The sequence below is a fragment of the Hyperoodon ampullatus genome (assembly GCF_949752795.1).
Source record: "Hyperoodon ampullatus genome assembly, chromosome: 6".
NCBI classification, from domain to species: Eukaryota; Metazoa; Chordata; class Mammalia; order Artiodactyla; family Ziphiidae; genus Hyperoodon; species Hyperoodon ampullatus.
In genome coordinates, this window is record NC_136919.1 from 55890326 (window position 1) to 55909689 (window position 19364).

At 39.7% G+C, this 19364-nt stretch overlaps 1 pseudogene across 1 annotated transcript; it reads left to right on the forward strand.

Moving 5' to 3' along the window:
• The first annotated feature begins 1335 nt into the window (after positions 1–1335).
• Positions 1336–3829, forward strand: LOC307054823 (LLGL scribble cell polarity complex component 2-like; annotated as a pseudogene). Its single transcript has one exon. The product of its transcript is annotated as an LLGL scribble cell polarity complex component 2-like (transcript).
• The last annotated feature ends 15535 nt before the right edge of the window (positions 3830–19364 follow it).

Sequence of the window (19364 nt, forward strand, 5' to 3'; positions counted from 1 at the left end):
TTGTCTTTTGACTAAAGAGTATTTTTTCATTTAATGTTAATTACTGACAGAAAAAGATTTACTGTTACCCTTGAGTTCATTGTCTTCTTAGGGTTTTTGTTTTTTTCTTTTTTTTGTTTGTTTGCTTTTTGCTCTGAAAGATCCTTTTGTGAATCATGGTGGAATTACCTATACCAGATATTTTAAAGATGCAGAACTTTATAATTATGAGGTGATTTCAGTGAACAAGAAAAGCTTTCCAAAGTGAACTTAGCCAAAATTGTATTTAATCTTCCTTAAATATAGACCCATTTTAGTTACTGGGGAGAAAGTCTGTTGAAATATAACAGGAAGTATTCGCATCCCTCTCTACTACTCCTCCGCCCTGCCCCCTATAGCTTCACATAGCCCAGAATCCATTTACTTTTGTTCCAATAGCCATTATACTTTATATTCTTTCAAAGTGGAAGCTTTGAAGTTGTAATAAATGTATTGTATCATACAACTCAGTTTGTTCAATTCAGTAAGCATTCATAGAGCATTAGGCATCCCTCTAGGTTAGGTACCAGAGAGCAGTAGCTTTCAAACATCTTATACCATGAAAAAAAAACCATTTTATACTGTGACTCACAGTAACAAGTATCAATATGGCTAACATTGTAACCCACCATGTCATTTGTGTGCGCCTATACTCATAACTGAAACAAGTGTCATGAAACAACACTTATTGGTATTATGGGAGATATACTTTGATATTTTCTATTCTATTTTTTTCTTTCTAAAAACTTTTTATTGAAGTATAGTTGATTTACAATGTTGTGTTAATTTCTGCTATACAGCATTGTGACTCAGTTATACATATATATATTCTTTTTCATATTTTTTCCATTATGGTTTAATCACAGGATATTGAATATAGTTCCCTGTGCTATACAGTAGGACCTTGTTGTTTATCCATCCTGTATATAATAGTTTGCATCTGCTAATCCCAAACTCCCAATACTTCCCTCCCACATCCCCCCTCCCTCTTGGCAACCACAAGTCTGTTCTCTATGTCTGTGAGTCTCTTTCTGTTCCACAGATATGTTCATTTGTGTCCTGTTTTAGATTCCACATATAAGTGATATAATACGGTATTTGTCTTTCTCTTTCTGACTTACTTCACTTAGTATGATAATCTCTAGGTCCACCCATGTTGCTGCAGATAGCATTATTTCATTATTTTTAATGGTTGAGTAATATTCCATTTTGTGTATATATACATATATACACACATATCACATCTTCTTTATCCATTCATCTGTTGATGGACATTTAGGTCGTTTCCATGTCTTGGCTACTGTAAATAGTGCTGCTATGAGCATAGTTTCCAGAGAAAGCCCTCACCGGTGGGTGTTTGAGGTGCTGGAGGCTCTGCAGGAACATCCTTGGGACCCCAGCCAGATCCTCATTGGCTACAGCTGGGAGCTCATCATCATCTGGGACCTGCAGGGCAGCCGCGTGCTCTGTCATTTCCTCAGTAGCCAGCAACAGGAGAATATCTGCTGGCAGCAGGATGGTCATCTGATAGCTGCCATTCTGATAGCAGCTACTGCCGGTGGCCCATGTCCAGTGATACCCAGCAACCAGAGCCCCTGCACAGCTGTGTGCCTTTTGTTCCTTTTCCTTGCAAAGCTATTACCAACATTTTCTGGCTGACCACCAAGCAGGGGTTGCCCTTCACCATCTTCAAGCGTGGCATGCTGTGGGCTGGCTATGGGGACTGCCACTGCATCTCGGTGGTCCACAACAGCCAGCAGACAGCTTCTGACTTCATCTCCCGAGTCGTCGACTTTACTCTTCTCATTGAGATGGACCGTGCGGCTGCCTTTGATGACCCCTATGCTCAGGTGGTGCTGGCTGAGGAGGAGCTGGTGGTGACTGACCTGCAGACGGCCGGTTGGCTGCGATTTAGCCTCCCTACCTGGCCTCCCTGAACTGCTCTGCCATCACCTGCTCCCACCAAGTCTCCACCATCCTCCTGAAGCTGTGGGAGCACATCATCACTGCTGGCAGCTGGTAGAACACACACTTCTCCACCGTGGAGTGGCCCATAACTCATGGGGCATGAGGACAGCATGGTGAGGTTATGGGATGCCTGTGGCATGTGCTTGCTGCTGCTCTACAAACTCAGCACTGTACAGGTGTTCCTCACCAACACAGACCCCAGTGAGAGCCTCACTGCCCAGGGCGAGGATGAGTGGTCCCCACTCTGCAAGGTGGGCTCCTTCGACCCCTACAGTGACAATCCTCAGCTGGGCATCCAGAAGATTTTCCTCTGCAAATACAGTGGCTACCTGGTTGTGGCCACAACGGCAGGGCAGGTGAGGGTGCCAGAGCTAAATGAGGAGGTGGAGCATTCCGTGGAGCAGGTGGAGGCTGACCTACTGCAGGACCAGGAAGGCTACCGCTGGAAGGGGCAGGAACGCCTGTGTGCCTGCCCGGGGCCTGTGTGCTTTGAGCCTGGCTTTCAGCCCTTCGTATTGGTGCAATGCCAGCCCCTGGTTGTGGTCACCTTCTTGACCCTGCACTCCCAGTGGCACTTCGTGGCCTTCGGCACCAGCCACGGCTTCAGCCTCTTTGACCACCGGCAGTAGCAGCAGGTCTTTGTCAAGTGCACGCACCTCAGTGATCAGCTAGCCTTGGAGGGCTCACTGTCCCATGTGAAGTCCCTAAAGACGTCTCTGTGCCAGTCCTTCCGCTGGACACTTTGCAGCCGGGTGTCCAAAAGGTAGCAGGCCCGCTGGCCCTCCAGGAGATGTGCAGGAGGGGAGCACCAGGGCAGAGCAGACCCACATGCAGAACATGGAGCTGGCGCCCGTGCAATGCAAGATGGAGGCCCACTCGGCAGCAGACACCTTCACGGGCTTAGTCTGGACCCTCTACTTCACTGACATCTACCTGAGGGAAAACCCTCGCCTCTGCCTCTTGCTGTGGGCTGGCACCAATGGTAGTACCGTCTTTGCCTTTGCCTTGTGCATGACACCCGAGGAGCACAGAATGGATGAGCTGGTGCACGCAGAGCAGGCCAAGGAGATCCAGCTGATGCCTGGTGGGCATCCTGGTGCTGGACGGACACAGTGTGCCCCTTCTCAAGTACCTGGAAGTGGCCCATGACCTGTCAAAGAGCCTGGACATTCAGGGAAGCCACCAGCTGCTCGTTGGGTAAGAAGAACAGTTCAAGGTGTTTCATGCTGCCCAAGGTCAGTGCCAGGCTGAAGCTGAAGCTAACCACCCTAGAGGACTTGCAGGTGCAGTGAGTCACTGTGGCCTGCTTCTGCAGCTGTCGAGCTGAGGACTATAGGGAACCTCACCAACGTGGGTGATGTCCAGGTGGTCTCACTGCCCCTGCTCAAGCCCCAGGTTCATTATAGCTACTTCTGCTAGGTGGATGTCAGCAGCATTGCTTTCTGCATCTTCAGATGCAAATATGGCCAAGGTTTCTACCTGATCTCACCCTCCGAATTTGAGCACTTCTCTCTCTCCACCAAGTGGCTGGTTGAGCCCCAGTGTCTGGTGGATTGAGCAGAAGCAGAGAACTATAGCTGCCCCCGCAATGGATCGGGCCCTGAGAAGGCCTTGGGTGGAGCCAGGAACTCAGCCAAGGTGATAGAGAGGAGAGGAGGTCGGCCCGAGATGGAGCATGCTCTGCTCAGTGATGAGAGGGTCCTGAAGGAGATCCAGAGTATGCTGGAGCGAGACCAAGGGCACTGTGGCAATTGGCCATTCTTAGCAAGTGGGTTACAGCCTCAGCAATGGGGGAGGATGCTCCTGCGTTGCTGTCACTCTATCTCCTTCTGCGATGGAGTGAGTGGTAGGGGCATCTAGGCTGCATGATGAGCACACACTACTGAGGCCTCTTCCTTGGAGTACACCCCACCTAGAGAGGCCCATGCACTGGGCCATGCAGGGGGTAGGGGTACCCCCATTTTCCACCCTGCTGCTGCTCCTGGCCTCGGGAGAGGAGACACCCCAGGTCCTTGGGGCTATCCCTTCCTGGGCCTTGACTATCTTGGTCCTTTTGTCAATGTTGCACAGTTTTTAAACACTCCCCCCTTTTTGTTAGTCTTTTAATTATTTTGTCTGCCTTTTCCTCTCTTGATGTCTTCCTTTGTGTTTTGTTGGTTTCTTGTATAGCTGTGCTTTGATTCCTCTCTTTCTTCTGTGTAGTTTCTGTAGGTCCTTCCTTCCTTCCATCCATCCATCCATCCATCATTGGGTCTTCTTTGCTGTGTGTGGGCTTTCTCTAGTTGTGGCGAGCAGTGGCTACTCTTCATTGTGGTGCGTGGGCTTCCCATTGAGGTGGCTTCTCCTGTTGCAGAACATGGGGTCTAGGCATGTGGGCTTCAGTAGTTGTGGCTCACAGGCTCTAGAGCACAGGCTCAGTAGTTGAGGTGCAGGGGCTTAGTTGCTCTGTGGCATGTGGGATTTTCTCAGACCAGGGCTTGAACCCGTGTCCCCTGTATTGACATGAGGATTCTTAACCACTGTGCCACCAGGGAAGTCTGTTTTTTTCTTTTTTATTGTGGTAAAATATACATAATGTGATATTTACCATCTTAACCATTTTTAAGTACAGTTCAGTGGTGTTAAACACATTCACATAACTTTTTCATCTTGTAAAACTGAAACTCTATACCCATTAAATAATGACTCCCCATTCTCCCCTCCCCTCAGCCCCTGGCAACCACCTTTCTACTTTCTGTCTGTATAATATTGACTGCTCTAAGCACCTCATATAAATGGAATCATACAGTATTTATCTTTTTGTGACTGGCTTATTTCACTTAGCATAATGTCCTCAAGGTTTATCCGTATTATAGTATATTGGAGAATTTCCTTCAAGACTGAATAATGTTCCATTGTATGTATATACCACATTTTGCTTATTCATCTATCCATGGACACATGGGTTGCTTTCACATTTTAGCTATTTTGAATAATGGTGCTATGAACATGGGTGTACAGATACCTCTTTGAGACCCTACTTTCCATTCTTTTGGGTATATACTCAGAAGTGAAATTGTTGGATCATATGGTATTTCTATTTTTAATTTTTTTAGGAACTGCCATGCAATTTTCCACAGCCACTGTGCCAGTTTACGTTCTTTTTGTTTGTTTGTTTGTTTGTTTTTTGAGGTACGCGGGCCTTTCACTGTGTGGCCTCTCCCGTTGCGGAGCACAGGCTCCAGACACGCAGGCTCAGCGGCCATGGCTCACAGGCCCAGCCACTCCGCGGCATGTGGGATCTTCGCGGACCAGGGTGCAAACCCGTGTCCCCGGCATTGGCAGGCGGACTCTCAACCACTGCGCCACCAGGGAAACCCCAATTTACATTCTTATTGGTAGTGCATAAGGGTTCCAGTTTCTCCACATCCTCACTGACACTTGTTTTCTGTTTTTTGACAGTAGCAATCCTAATGGGTATAAGGCTGTAGGTATTTTTTTACATGGTTACGTTGAGGCTTACATACAATATCTTAGAGCTGTAACAGTCTGTTTTCAGACTGATAACAACTTAAGTTCAATCACCTACAAAACCTCTACATTTTAAGTCCCCCACACACTATATTATTGTTGTCACATTTTACATCTGTTCATATTTGTATCTTTTAACATATTTTAAAATTATAGTTTTTAAAATGCTTTTTTCCTTTAACTTTTATACTAGAGTTAAAAGTGACTTACTCATCATGATTAAAATATTACAGTATTCAGTATTTGTCTGTATGTTTACCTTTAAACAACAAATTTCATATTACCAGCCAAAGGCACCATCTCGACTCTCCTCCAGGTGGCTAGATTGTGTTGGACCTGCCAGAGCTCCAACATGAGCAAGAGAGAAGCCAGTCCTTTGAGGAGCCCCATCAGAAAAGCTGGGGAGGGTGAAATAGGTAAAGGGGATTAACTGAATGGTGATGGAGGGAAACTAAATTTTTGGTAGTAAGCATGCTGTAGTGTATACAGAATTAGAAATATAATGTACACATGAAACTTACATAATGTTATATATCAACGTTACCTCAATAAAATAAATTTAAAATATATCAGTCCATCAATTATAGAAAATGTATTAGAGCAATGCAAGTTGTTAATAATAGGGAGAACTGTGTGTGTGTGGCAGGAAATAGGAGGAAGTATATGGGAACTTGGTAATTTTTACTTTTTTTTCCATGAACTTAAAACGGTTCTAAAAAATAGTCTATAATTTAAAAAATATTTTAAATTATGAGTATCTACTACTTTTTTAATCAGCAAAGAGTCAGCAAGAAAAGAATATATATTGTTTTTTTGAAAGAGTCTATTACGTGTGTTTGGAATTTAGGAATGTGTAAATAGGGAGCTCTGGGACACCACCTTTAGTCATGTTAACAGGAAACTAAGAAATGCCAGTTTCCGGAGAGAGAGACTACATCATTTATGTTTAGTAATCAAAGGCAAATGGCCATGTGGCTCAGAGAAAGAGAGAGAGCCTGAGAGAATGGCTGCTTTTGTTCTGATGGCTTTCTTTTTCCTAGTTTTTGTATCCTTTTAATTAACTTCACTTTTTGCCTAATCTCTAAAGCATCACCCTGCCCCTGAAAATGTCTTTTTCTGAGAATCTTCCCAAAGGGACAAGAAAGCCAGCTTAGTCATCCCCAGTATCTGTAAAATGGAGGCATGAGCTTTATATACTCAGTCATTGCAATAAAACTCCACCATCACTTAAATAGCTGTGGGATCTGCTCCCGCTGAAGTTGATCTATAGTAAAAATGAGGAAGACTGCCCTGTCTTTAAGGCAACTACAATCTGGTAGGGGAGACAAGGCATGAATTCTTGAGAAGTCTATGCAGGCAACAAGTCACCATCTATAACCAACTGACAGCTGTGTACTACATGCTGAGTAACTGACATAGATGACAATGCTACATACTTCGAGGAAGGAAATAGCACTCAGTTTTGAGTCATGGTGACAGTACTGAATATGAGGGAGAGCTGTAATCACTAAAACTAAATTTATGAGTAAATGATTCTACACAGCAAACTACACATAAACATCCACTGCATTTGTCGATTATTGTTTTAATTAATTCTTAGTGAGAAACTGAAACCAACATCAATCTGTCTACAAGTAACTTAGGTATTTTACATGTTCACTAAGTTCTTGTTCTTTTTTTTTTAATTGTGAAGCCTAACATACATACAGCAAAATGCATAAAATATAAACATTCAGTTTCACAAATAATTACAGAGTAAACACCTGTATTCCAACCAACTAGGTCAAGAAATAGGCTATTTTAAGTTCCACAAGTCTCCAGAATGTCTTTTCTTGATCACAAGCTCTCCCTTTTCCCTAAATGTAACCTCTGTATTGACCTTTGTAATAGTTACTTCCTTGTTTTTCTTTATAGTTTTCCACCTATATATTCATCCCTAAAAATGTTGTTTTATTTCTCCTATTTTTATCTTTATATATATATATAGAATCATGCTATATGTATTTTTTGTTTTTTCTTTTGCCCAACATTATGGTTTTTTTTGAGATTCATCATGCTGTTTTCACTCTTCAATAGTGTTCCATTGTATGGATATACTAAAATTTATCCTTGCAGAGTCAAGATAGCGTAATAGGAGGATGTGGAATTCGCATCTCCGCAAAACTAGGGCACCTGCCAGGCACCAGTGGGGGACCACGGACACCTAAGGGGACGGGAGGAACCCCCAGTTACCAGCTTGCAGGATCTTGGTTTGCAGGCTGGAGGTTGGGCCCAAGCTCCTGTGGTGGGAACTCTGAGTCCAAACTGCTGGACTAACAGAGAACCTCAGACACCAGGGAATATTAATAAGAGTGAGGCATCCCAGAGGTTCTCATCTCAGTACCAAGACCCGACTCTATCCAACTGCCTGCAAACTCCAGTGCTGGACGTCTCAGGCCAAACAACCAGTAAGACAGGAATACAGCACCACCAGTCAAAAAAAAAAAAAAAAAAAAAAAGAAAAAAGAAATGACAAAAAAATATGTTACAAGTAAAAACCTACAAGACCAAATAAATGAAGACAAAATAGGCAACCTACCTGAAAAAGAATTCAGAGTAATGATAGTAAAGATGATACAAAATCTCGGAAACAGAATGGAGAAAATACAAGAAACATTTAACAAGGATCTAGAAGAACTAAAGAGCAAATAAACAGTGATGACCAACACAGTTACTGAAGTTAAAAATACTCCAGAAGGAATCAATAGCAGAATAACTGAGGCAGAAGAACAGGTAAGTGACCTGGAAGATAAATTAGTGGAAATAACTACCACAGAGCAGAATAAAGAAAAAAGAATGAAAAGAATTGAGGACGGTCTCAGACACATCTGGGACAACATTTAATGCACCAACATTCGAATTATAGGGGTTCCAGAAGAAGGAGAGAAAAAGAAAGGGTCTGAGAAAATATTTGAAGAGATTATAGTCCAAAGCTTCCCTAATATAGGAAATGAAATAGTCAAGTCCAGGAAGCACAGAGAGTACCATACAGGGTAAACCCAAAGAGAAACATGCTAAGACACATATTAATCAAATTAATAAAAATTAAATACAAACAAAAATATTAAAAGCAGCATGGGAAAAGCAACAAATAACATGCAAGGGAATCCCCATAAGGTTAACAGCTGATCTTTCAGCAGAAACTCTGCAAGCCAGAAGGGAGTGACAGGACATATATAAAGTGATGAAAGGGAAAAACTTACAACCAAGATTACCAAGCAAGGATCTCATTCAGATTCGATGGAGAAAATAAAACCTTTACAGATAAGCAAAAGTTAAGAGAATTCAGCACCACCAAACCAGCTTTTCAACAAATGCTAAAGGAACTTCTCTAGGCAGGAAACACAAGACAAGGAAAAGACCTACAAAAATCCAAAACAATTAAGAAAATGGTAATAGGAACATACATATCAATAATTACCTTAAATGTAAATGGATTAAATGCTCCCACCGAAAGACACAGACTGGCTGAATGGATACAAAAACAAGACCTGTATATATGCTGTCTACAAGAGACCCACTTCAGACCTAGGGACACATACAGAGTGAAAGTGAGGGGATGGAAAAAGATACCCCATACAAATGAAAATCAAAAGAAAGCTGGAGTAGCAATTCTCATATCAGACAAAATAGACTTTAAAATAAAGACTATTACAAGAGACAAAGAAGGACACTACATAATGATCAAGGGATCAATCCAAGAAGAAGATATAACAGTTATAAATATTTATGCATCCAACATAGGAGCACCTCGATACATAAGGCAAATGCTAACAGCCATAAAAGGGGAAATCGACAGTAACACAATCATAGTAGGGGACTTTAACACCTCACTTTCACCAATGGACAGATCATCTGAAATGAAAGTAAATAAGGAAACACAAGCTTTAAATGATACATTAAACAAGATGGACTTAATTGATATTTATAGGACATTCCATCCAAAAACACCAGAATACACTTTCTTCTCAAGTGCTCATGGAACATTCTCCAGGATAGACCATATCTTGGGTCACAAATCAAGCCTTGGTAAATTTAAGAAAATTGAAATCATATAAAGTATGTTTTCCGACCACAGCGCTGTGAGACTAGATATCAGTTACAGGGAAAAAAACTGTAAAAAATACAAACACATGGAGGCTAAACAATACACTACTAAATAACGAAGAGATCACTGAAGAAACCAAAGAGGAAATCAAAAAATACCTAGAAACAAACGGCAATGAAAACACAATGACCCAAATCCTATGGGATGCAGCAAAATCAGTTCTAATAGGGAAGTTTATAGCAATACAATCCTACCTCAAGAAACAAGAAAAATATCAAATAAACAACCTAACCTTACACCTAAAGCAGTTAGAGAAAGAAGAATAAAAAAATGCCAAAGTTAAAAAAGGAAAGAAATCATAAACATCAGATCAGAAATAAATGAAAAATAAATGAAGAAAACAATAGCAAAGATCAATAAAACTAAAAGCTGGTTCTTTGAGAAGATAAACAAAATTGATAAAACATTAGCCAGACTCATCAAGAAAAAAAGGAGAAGACTCAAATCAACAGAATTAGAAATGAAAAAGGAGAAGTAACAACTGACACTGCAGAAATACAAAGGATCATGAGTGATAACTACAAACAACCATATGCCAATAAAATGGACAACCTGGAAGAAATGGACAAATTCTTAGAAAAGCACAACCTTCCAAGACTGAACCAGGAAGAAATAGAAAATATAAACAGACTGATCACAAGCACTGAAATTGAAACTGTGATTAAAAACCTTCCAAAAAACAAAAGCCCAGGACCAGATGGCTTCACAGGCAAATTCTATCGAACATTTAGAGAAGAGCTAACACCTATCCTTCTCAAACTCTTTCAAAATATAGCAGAGGGAGGAACACTCCCAAACTCATTCTATGAGGCCACCATCACCCTGATACCAAAACCAGACAAAGATGTCACAGAGAAAGAAAACTACAGGCCAATATCAATGATGAACATAGATGCAAAAATCCTCAACAAAATACAAACAGAATCCAAGAGCACATTAAAAGGGTCATACACCCTGACCAAGTGGGGTTTATCCCAGGAATGCAAGGATTCTTCAATGTATGCAAATCAATCAATGTGATAAGCCATATTAACAAATTGAAGGAGAAAAACCATATGATAATCTCAATAGATGCGGAAAAAGCTTTCGACAAAATTCAATACCCATTTATGATAAAAACTCTCCAGAAGTTAGGCATAGAGGGAACCTACCTCAACATAGTAAAGGCCATATATGACACACCCACAGCCAACATTGTTCTCAGTAGTGAAAAACAGAAACCATTTCCACTAAGATCAGGAACAAGACAAGGTTTCCCACTCTCACCACTATTATTCAACATAGTTTTGGACGTTTTAGCCACAGCAATCAGAGAATAAAAAGAAATAAAAGGAATCCAAATCGGAAAAGAAGAAGTAAAGCTGTCACTGTTTGCAGATGACATGATACTATACATAGAGAAACCTAAAGATGCTACCAGAAAACTACTAGAGCTAATCAATGAATTCGGTAAAGTAGCAGAATACAAAATTAATACACAGAAATCTCTTGCATTCCTATACACTAATGGTGAAATGTCTGAAAGAGAAATTAAGGAAACACTCCCATTTACCATTGCCACAAAATGAATAAAATACCTAGGAATAAACCTACCTACGGAGACAGAAGACCTGTTTGCAGAAAACTATAAGACACTGATGAAAGAAATTAAAGGTGACACAAACAGATAGAGAGATATACCCTGTTCTTGAATTGGAAGAATCAACATTGTGAAAATGATGATACTACCCAAGGCAATCTACAGATTCAGTGCAATCCCTATCAAACTACCAATGGCATTTTTCACAGAACTAGAACAAAAAATTGCACAAGTTTTATGGAGACACAAAAGACCCTGAATTGCCAAAGCAGTCTTCAGAAAGAAGAACTGAGCTGGAGGAATCAGGCTCCTGGACTTCAGACTATACTACAAAAGCTACAAGACAGTGTGGTACTGGCACAAAAACAGAAATATAGGTCAATGGAACAGGACAGAAAGCCCAGAGGTAAACCCAAGTACCTATGGTCAACTAATCTATGACAAAGGAGGCAAGGATATACAGTGGAGAAAAGAGACTCTCTTCAATAAATGGAGCTTGGAAAACTGGACAGCTACATGTAAAAGAATGAAATTAGAACACTCCCTATCACTGTACACAAAAATAAAGTCAAAATGGATTAAAGACCTAAATGTAAGGCCAGCACTATAAAACTCTGAGAGGAGAACATAGAACACTCTATGACATAAATTACAGCACATTCTTTTTTGACCCACTTCGTAGAGAAATGGAAATAAAAACAAAAATAAACAAATGGGACCTAATGAAACTTAAAAACTTTTGCACTGCAAATGAAACCATAAACAAAACGAAAAGAGAACCTTCAGAATGAGAGAAGATATTTGCAAACAAAGCAACTGACAAAGGATTAATCTCCAAAATATACAAGCAGCTCATGCAACTCAATATCAAAAAAATCAAACAACACAATGCAAAAATGGGCCGAAGACCTAAATAGACATTTCTCCAAAGAAGATATACAGATTGCCAACAAACACATGAAAAAATGAATGAAAATGAAAACTACAGTGAGGTGTCACCTCACACTGGTCAGAATGGCCATCATCAAAAAATCTACAAACAATAAATGCTGGAGAGGGTGTGGAGAAAAGGGAACCCTCTTGCACTGTTGGTGGGAATGTAAATTGATACAGCTACTATGGAGAACAGTATGGAGGTTCCTTTAAAAATAGAACTACCGGGCCTCCCTGGTGGCGCAGTGGTTGAGAGTCCGCCTGCCGATGCAGGGGATACGGGTTCGTGCCCCGGTCTGGGAGGATCCCATATGCCGCGGAGCGGCTGGGCCCGTGAGCCATGGCCGCTGAGCCTGCGCATCCGGAGCCTGTGCTCCGCAACGGGAGAGACCACAACAGTGAGAGGCCCGCGTACCGCAAAAAAAAAAAAAAAAAAAAAAAAAAAAAATAGAACTACCATATGACCCAGCAATCCCACTACTGGGCGTATGCCCTGAGAAAACCACAATTCAAAAAGGGTCATGTACCACAATGTTAATTGCAGCACTCTTTACAATAGCCAGGACATGGAAGCAACCTAAGTGTCCTTCGACAGATGAATGGATAAAGAAGATGTGGCACATATATACAATGGAATATTACTCAGCCATAAAAAGAAATGAAATGGAGTTATTTGTAGTGAGTTGGATGGACCTAGAGTCTGTCATACAGAGTGAAGTAAGTCAGAAAGAGAAAAACAAATAGCATATGGTAACACATATATATGGAATCTAAAAAAAAAAAAAGGTTCTGATGAACCTAGGAGCAGGACAGGAATAAAGATGCAGACATAGAAAATGGACTTGAGGACACGGGGAGGGGGAAGTTTAAGCTGGGACAGAGTAACATTGACATATATACAGTACCAAATGTAAAATAGATAGCTAGTGGGAAGCAGCTGCATAGCACAGGGAGATCAGCTTGGTGCTTTGTGACCACCTAGAGGGCTGGGATAAGGAGGGTGGGAGGGAGATGCAATAGGGAGGGGATATGGGGATATACGTATGCATAAAGCTGATTCACTTTGTTATACAGCAGAAAGTAACACAACATTGTAAAGCAATTATATTCCAATAAAGATGTTAAAAATAAACATTTAAACAAAAATTTATCCTTTTGTTGATGTGCATTTGAGTTTTTCTTCAGTTTTGGACTTTACACCTATTGTTGCTAGAAGACATTCTTATAAATATATCCTGGAACACGAGTACCCAAGCTTATAATATCTGAAGTCTTTGTGATTCTCTTTCTGTGTCTCTAGTTTCTGACTCTTACATAGAATCTTTCTTTATCTCTGTACTTACTTATCTTTGTAAACTGATAATGCTCCTTGAAAATCATTTGTAAAAATAATTTGAGTTCTGGTATTAAGGTGCTTGCCTCCAAGGAAGGCTTATATTTATTTTTCCAGGCAACATTGGACAGTTTAGTACAGAACTAACTTAAACCAAATTTCTGGCTTGAGTTCCATGGCCAGTTCAGGCAATGTGACCCTAGGTTGCAAATCTCTGGATAGGCCAGTTCATTTCTAGTTCCTCTGTACCTTGAAAGTGTAACCTCTTGAGTACTCTAAACTGGAGAAACATGGAGAAAGTCTCCTGTTAGACACTGAAACTTGAGGAGGTCTTGGCTTTTATTTCTAGTCCCCTAATTTTGCAGGGGCATTAAGACAACTGTGAGTTTTCTCTGATCAGCAAGTGTCCTCAGGACAAAAGAAGCTTTTGTAGTTGCTTATCTCTCTGGGTTCCTACTTTCCTGTTAGTCTTTGTTTGGTAATTCCCTACTAGCTTTTTAGCTCTCCAATGCGTTTTAAATGGTTTTAAATCTTTTAATTCAGACTCCTTAGCTGCTTTGTTGTAGGAGCATTACTTCAAGTTACCCAGCTCACACTCTCTGGAAACAAAAGTTCCAGGCTAAGTCATTATAAGGTAATTCTAGAATCTGCTACAGAGAATAGGGTAAAACTGGATTTGGCTTTCTGCAATCTTGGCATGTAGTACACAACTTTACTAGCCAATGTTCTTGTCTTTTATTAGATTCTGGTCTTATTCTGCCCATATTGGTCTGCAGACATACCCCAAATCCTTCTAGCTGGAAAAGCATTGTCTTGACCTCTAACAGCATGTTCTGTATTTCTTTCTCTCAGAGTTGCCATTGCATCTTAATTCTCCTCATCCTTTTCTAAAAAGCCAGACTTTAGACTGGGCCAGAGACCAAAACCTTGCTACACAAATGTCTGTGTCTTTAACCATCTTTTTCTTGGTTTTTAATCAGTTAAATATTAGTGTTTTCTGGCTCTCTATCATATCTATGATCATCCTTCACTTTAATAACAGAAAATTTGGACTATTTCTGTATGAAGACAGTGCTTGGTGAGGCAATTTCTCATTCTTTAGTTTGCATACAGACATCTTTGCTTTCTCTCAGTTCTCTTAAAATTTAAAAACGTCTAGTTGTTCTTGAACAATTCTAGAGATCAATATGGTCTGTTACCAGTTACTTTACAGTTTTTCATTGTGTAGAAGAAACATATAGGGCTGGGGAGGAAAACTACAGAGGTAAAGTGCCATGTTCACCATATCATAAAAAGAGTACATACTATCAGCATGACTTACACTGTTGATGATGACCCTGAACACCTTGCTGAGGTAATGCTTGTCAGGTATTTTTCCACCACTCTTTTATTTCCCCTTTCCACACTGTGCTTTTCGGAAAAGAGTCACCATGCACGGCCCACACTTAAAGAGTGGGGAGTCATGCTTCATCCCCTTTAGGGTGGAAAAGCTGCATACATTATTTGGAATTCTTCTGCATGGAAAATTATCTCTTCTCCCCCATTTATTTGTTTATTCAGTCGTTTATTCGGATTAGTATAAACTCATGGGTATTTATTTTAGAGCCTGGATTATAATCCAATGTTTATTTTATTGCTCAAATGGTTCCATATTTGACCATTGGGAGCTTTTTCAGTTGGCTCTTTCAGTTTAAGTCCCTTTGACATAACTCCATCTTTTGGGTTTGTTGTTGTCAGCATATCTTTACATTCTGACACTACAAGATACTCCAGGCTCATCTTGCATATTTCCTGCTCTAGTTCCAGAACTAGCGTTTTTTCCCAAAGAGCAATGGTTCCTTTTATTGGAGAATGGTATTATAAACCAAGAATTGGATGCAGATGTGCTCATTGTTCCTGGGGTATTGTTGCTTCTAGACCTTCTCAGCTGACAGTGCAAGGAAATATATGTGTATACTAATCCATGTATATGTACATATCTATAAGTCTTTTTGTATGTAATCATTTGTATCTACATTAAGCTTAATGCAATTTTATATTAATGTCTCCAAATGTAACCCGTTATCACAAAGAGCATTCTAGCTTCCTTCCCTTACTTATCTGTAAACTCCCACTCCAACAGTGAGAAATCTGCCTTGCACCATCCCTAATTTACTGTAATTTACTTAATTGTCCAAATGCAGTAATCTGTATAGAGTATTAGAGTTGTTAGCCTTAATCTCTGTGGAAAACAAGAGTCTGGCCCTTATGGACAGTTTCTTTTACCTTTTGTCTTATAGACTCCACTCATTTCCGGAAGTTAATTAGGTCAGCAGTTCCCCCATTCCCTACGGTAAGGTAATTTCATATATTTGTAAATCAGTTATTTTGTCACATTCTGCACCTTTTCCTGGAATTTCCTGATCTCCTAAATGATTTTTTTTAAACTGCATACATTAAGGTTCACTCTTTGTATCGTAAAATTCTGTTGTTTTAAAAAATGCAGTGACATGCATACACAATTACAGTATCATACAGAATAATTTTATTGCTCAAAAAAAATCCTCTGTGCTTCACCTATTCCACCCTTCTCTCCTTTTCCTGAATCCCTGGCAGACACTGATCTTTTTATCATCACTATAGTTTTTCTTTTTCCAGGATGTCATATGCTTGGAATCACACACTATGTAGGCTTTTCAAAGTAACTTACTTCACTTAGCAACTTACATTTAAGATTCATGCATGTCTTTTTGAGGCTTGATAGCTCACTTCTTTTTTTTTTTAATCACAGAGTGATATTCTATTGTCTGGATGTACCACAGTTTTGTTTTTTTGTTTGTTTTTTTTTTTTGTGGTACACCAGCCTCTCACTGTTGTGGCCTCTCCCATTGCGGAGCACAGGCTCCGGACGCTCAGTCTCAATGGCATTGGCTCTCGGGCCTAGCCGCTCCGCGGCATGTGGGATCTTCCTGGACCGGGGCACGAACCCGTGTCCCCTGCATCGGCAGGTGGACTCTCAACCACTGCGCCACCAGGGAAGCCCCACAGTTTCTTTATTCACCTATTGTAGGACATCTTGGTTGCTTCCAGTTTTGCTGAATATGAATAAATCTGCTATAAATATTTGTATGTTTTCAGATCAGTTGAGTAAATACTTAGGAGAATGATTACTGGATTGTATGGTAATACTATGTTTAGCTTTATAAGAAGAATTGCCCAGCTGTCTTCCAAAGTGGTTGTACCATTTTGCAGTCCCACCAGCATGAATAGGTCCTTTTCTCCACATCCTTGCTAGCAGTTGGTATTCTCAGGTTTTTTGGGTTTTGTTTTGTTTTGTGTTTTGGTATATTAGCCATTCTGATATGTAGTAACATCTCACTGTTGTTTTAATTTTCAAGTCTTAGTGATAAATTATGTTGAGAATCTTTTCATATGTTTATTTGCCATATGTATATATCCTTTAGAGAGGTGTCTCTTCAGAACTTTTGCACATTTTTTATTGGGCTGTTTTCTTATTGCTAAGTTTTAAGAGTCCTTTGTGTATTTTGGATACCAGTCTTTCATTTTTTGTGTTTTGCATATATTTTCACCTGGTCTGTAGCTTGTGTTTTTATTCTCTTACCAGTGTCTTTTGCAGAGCAGAAGCTTTTAACTTCAGTGAAGTCCAACTTACCTTATTTTTCTTTTCATGGATCAAGCTTTTGAGGTTCTATGTAAAAACTCACAAAACCCAAGGTCAACTAGGTTTTCTCCTATATTATCTTTTAGAAGTTTTACAGTTTTGCATTTTACATTTGGGTCTATGGTAAACTTTGAATTAATTTTTGTGGAAGGTGTTAAGTCTTTGTCTAGGTTTATTTTTTTGCATGTGGATGTCCAACTGTCCCAGCGACATGTGTTGAAGAGACTGTCCTTTTTCCATTGAATTGCCTCTGGAGCTAATATTTTAAAAATAGGCACAGGTATCCATTCTGGTGAGGATGGATTTTGGGTCTATAAATATAGGAATATAGAAAGATTCTCAAGACTTATTAAGAGAGGAAAAAGGAAATTGCATAATAGTACATAATATTCCATTCATCTTTAAACATACACACAACAAAATTATACACTGTATATGTGTTTGTAAACTTATAGAGAAGGATCTAAAAGGCTATACATCAAACTTTCAACAGTGTTTCTTTCAGGGAGAAGTGATTTGAAATGGCAATAAAGAAGGATTTTAGGCAAAGAAGTATTTCTAAAAATCTTAAGGAATATTCTATAATGATAAAAATGCCATTTTAAAATATTAAAATATAGACTCAAAATATATAAAATAAAAAATGTCAGAACTTATAAAGTATATAGATAATTTATAATCATATTTGGAGATTTTAACATAGCTCTCTTAGTAACTAATAGAAAAAGCAGACAAAAATTAGTGAGAACATAAAAGATTTGAATATCATGAATAACAAACTTTATAGGCACAAGGTATTCTGTGATATACATTCTTTCAAGTCCATATGGAACATTTACCAAAATAGATCTTATATTAAATCATGTAAGTCTCAACAAATTTCAAATAATTTAAATCATATGGAGTATGTTTCCTGATCACAGTGGAATCAAGCTAAGAACATTTACAGTAAGATAACTAGAAAAATCATCATTTGGTATTTAAGTTGTCTATTTTGAAACAATCTTTGGGTCAAAAGAGAAATCACAACAGAAATTTTATTTTTTAAGATTTTTTTGATGTGGACCGTTTTTAAAGTCTTTATTGAATTTGTTACAGTATTGCTTCTGTTTTATGTTTTTTTGGTTTTTGGCCATGAGGCACATAGCCAAAAAACTACATGCTCCCCAACCAGGGGTCAAACCCACACCCCCTGCATTGGAAGGCAAAGTCTTAACCACTGGACCACCAGGGAAGTCTGACAACAGAAATTTTAAAATATTTTTGTTTGAATGATAATGTACATATAACATATCAAAACCTGTGGTTTGCAATTAAAGCAGTGCTTCAAGGATAATTTTTCCCCAGTTTTATTGAGATACAGTCGACATACAGCACTATATAAGTTAAAGGTATACAGGATACTGATTTGACTTACATATATCATGAAATGATTACCACAGTAAGTTTAGTTATCATCAGCATCTCATTAAATACAAGAAAAAAGAGAAAAAGAAAAAACTTAGAAGAAAAAGAAAAAGCTCTTAGAGGATAATTTTTTTTAGCTTTAAATGTAAATATTAGAAAAGAAGAGCTTCCCTGTTGTTGCAGTGGTTGGGAATCCTCCTGCCAATGCAGGGGACACAGGTTCGAGCCCTGGTCCGGGAAGATCCCACATGCTGCAGAGCAACTGGGCCTGCATGCAGCAACTGCCGAGCCCACGTGTCACAACTACTGAGGCCCACACACCTAGAGCCCGTGCTCCATAACAAGAGAAGCCACCACGGTGAGAGGCCCGTGCACCACAACTGAAGACTAGCCCCCGCTTGCTGCAACTAGAGAAAGCCTGCGCGCAGCAACGAGGACCCAACGCAGCCAAAAATAAATAAATAAATGTATATATAAAAAAAAGAAAAGGCAGACTGAAAATCACTGATCTAAACATTATCTCAAATGGCTAGAAAAAGAGCAGTAAATTAATTGTAAAGAAAGTAGAAGGAAGGAAAAAATGAAGAGGAGAAATCAGTAAAACAGAAATCAAATAGCCAAAAGAGAAAAAAATCAACATAAAAAGTTAAACCCTGAAAAAATTAATAAAATTGATACCCCACCCCCAGCTCCACAGCAAGACTGATAAGGGTCTTGTACATTTGCACACAACTAGGGAATCAAAGAGTTAGGTGCAGAACAGACTCAGGTGCTAAGAATAAATTGCATGAAAGGGCTAGCACCATGT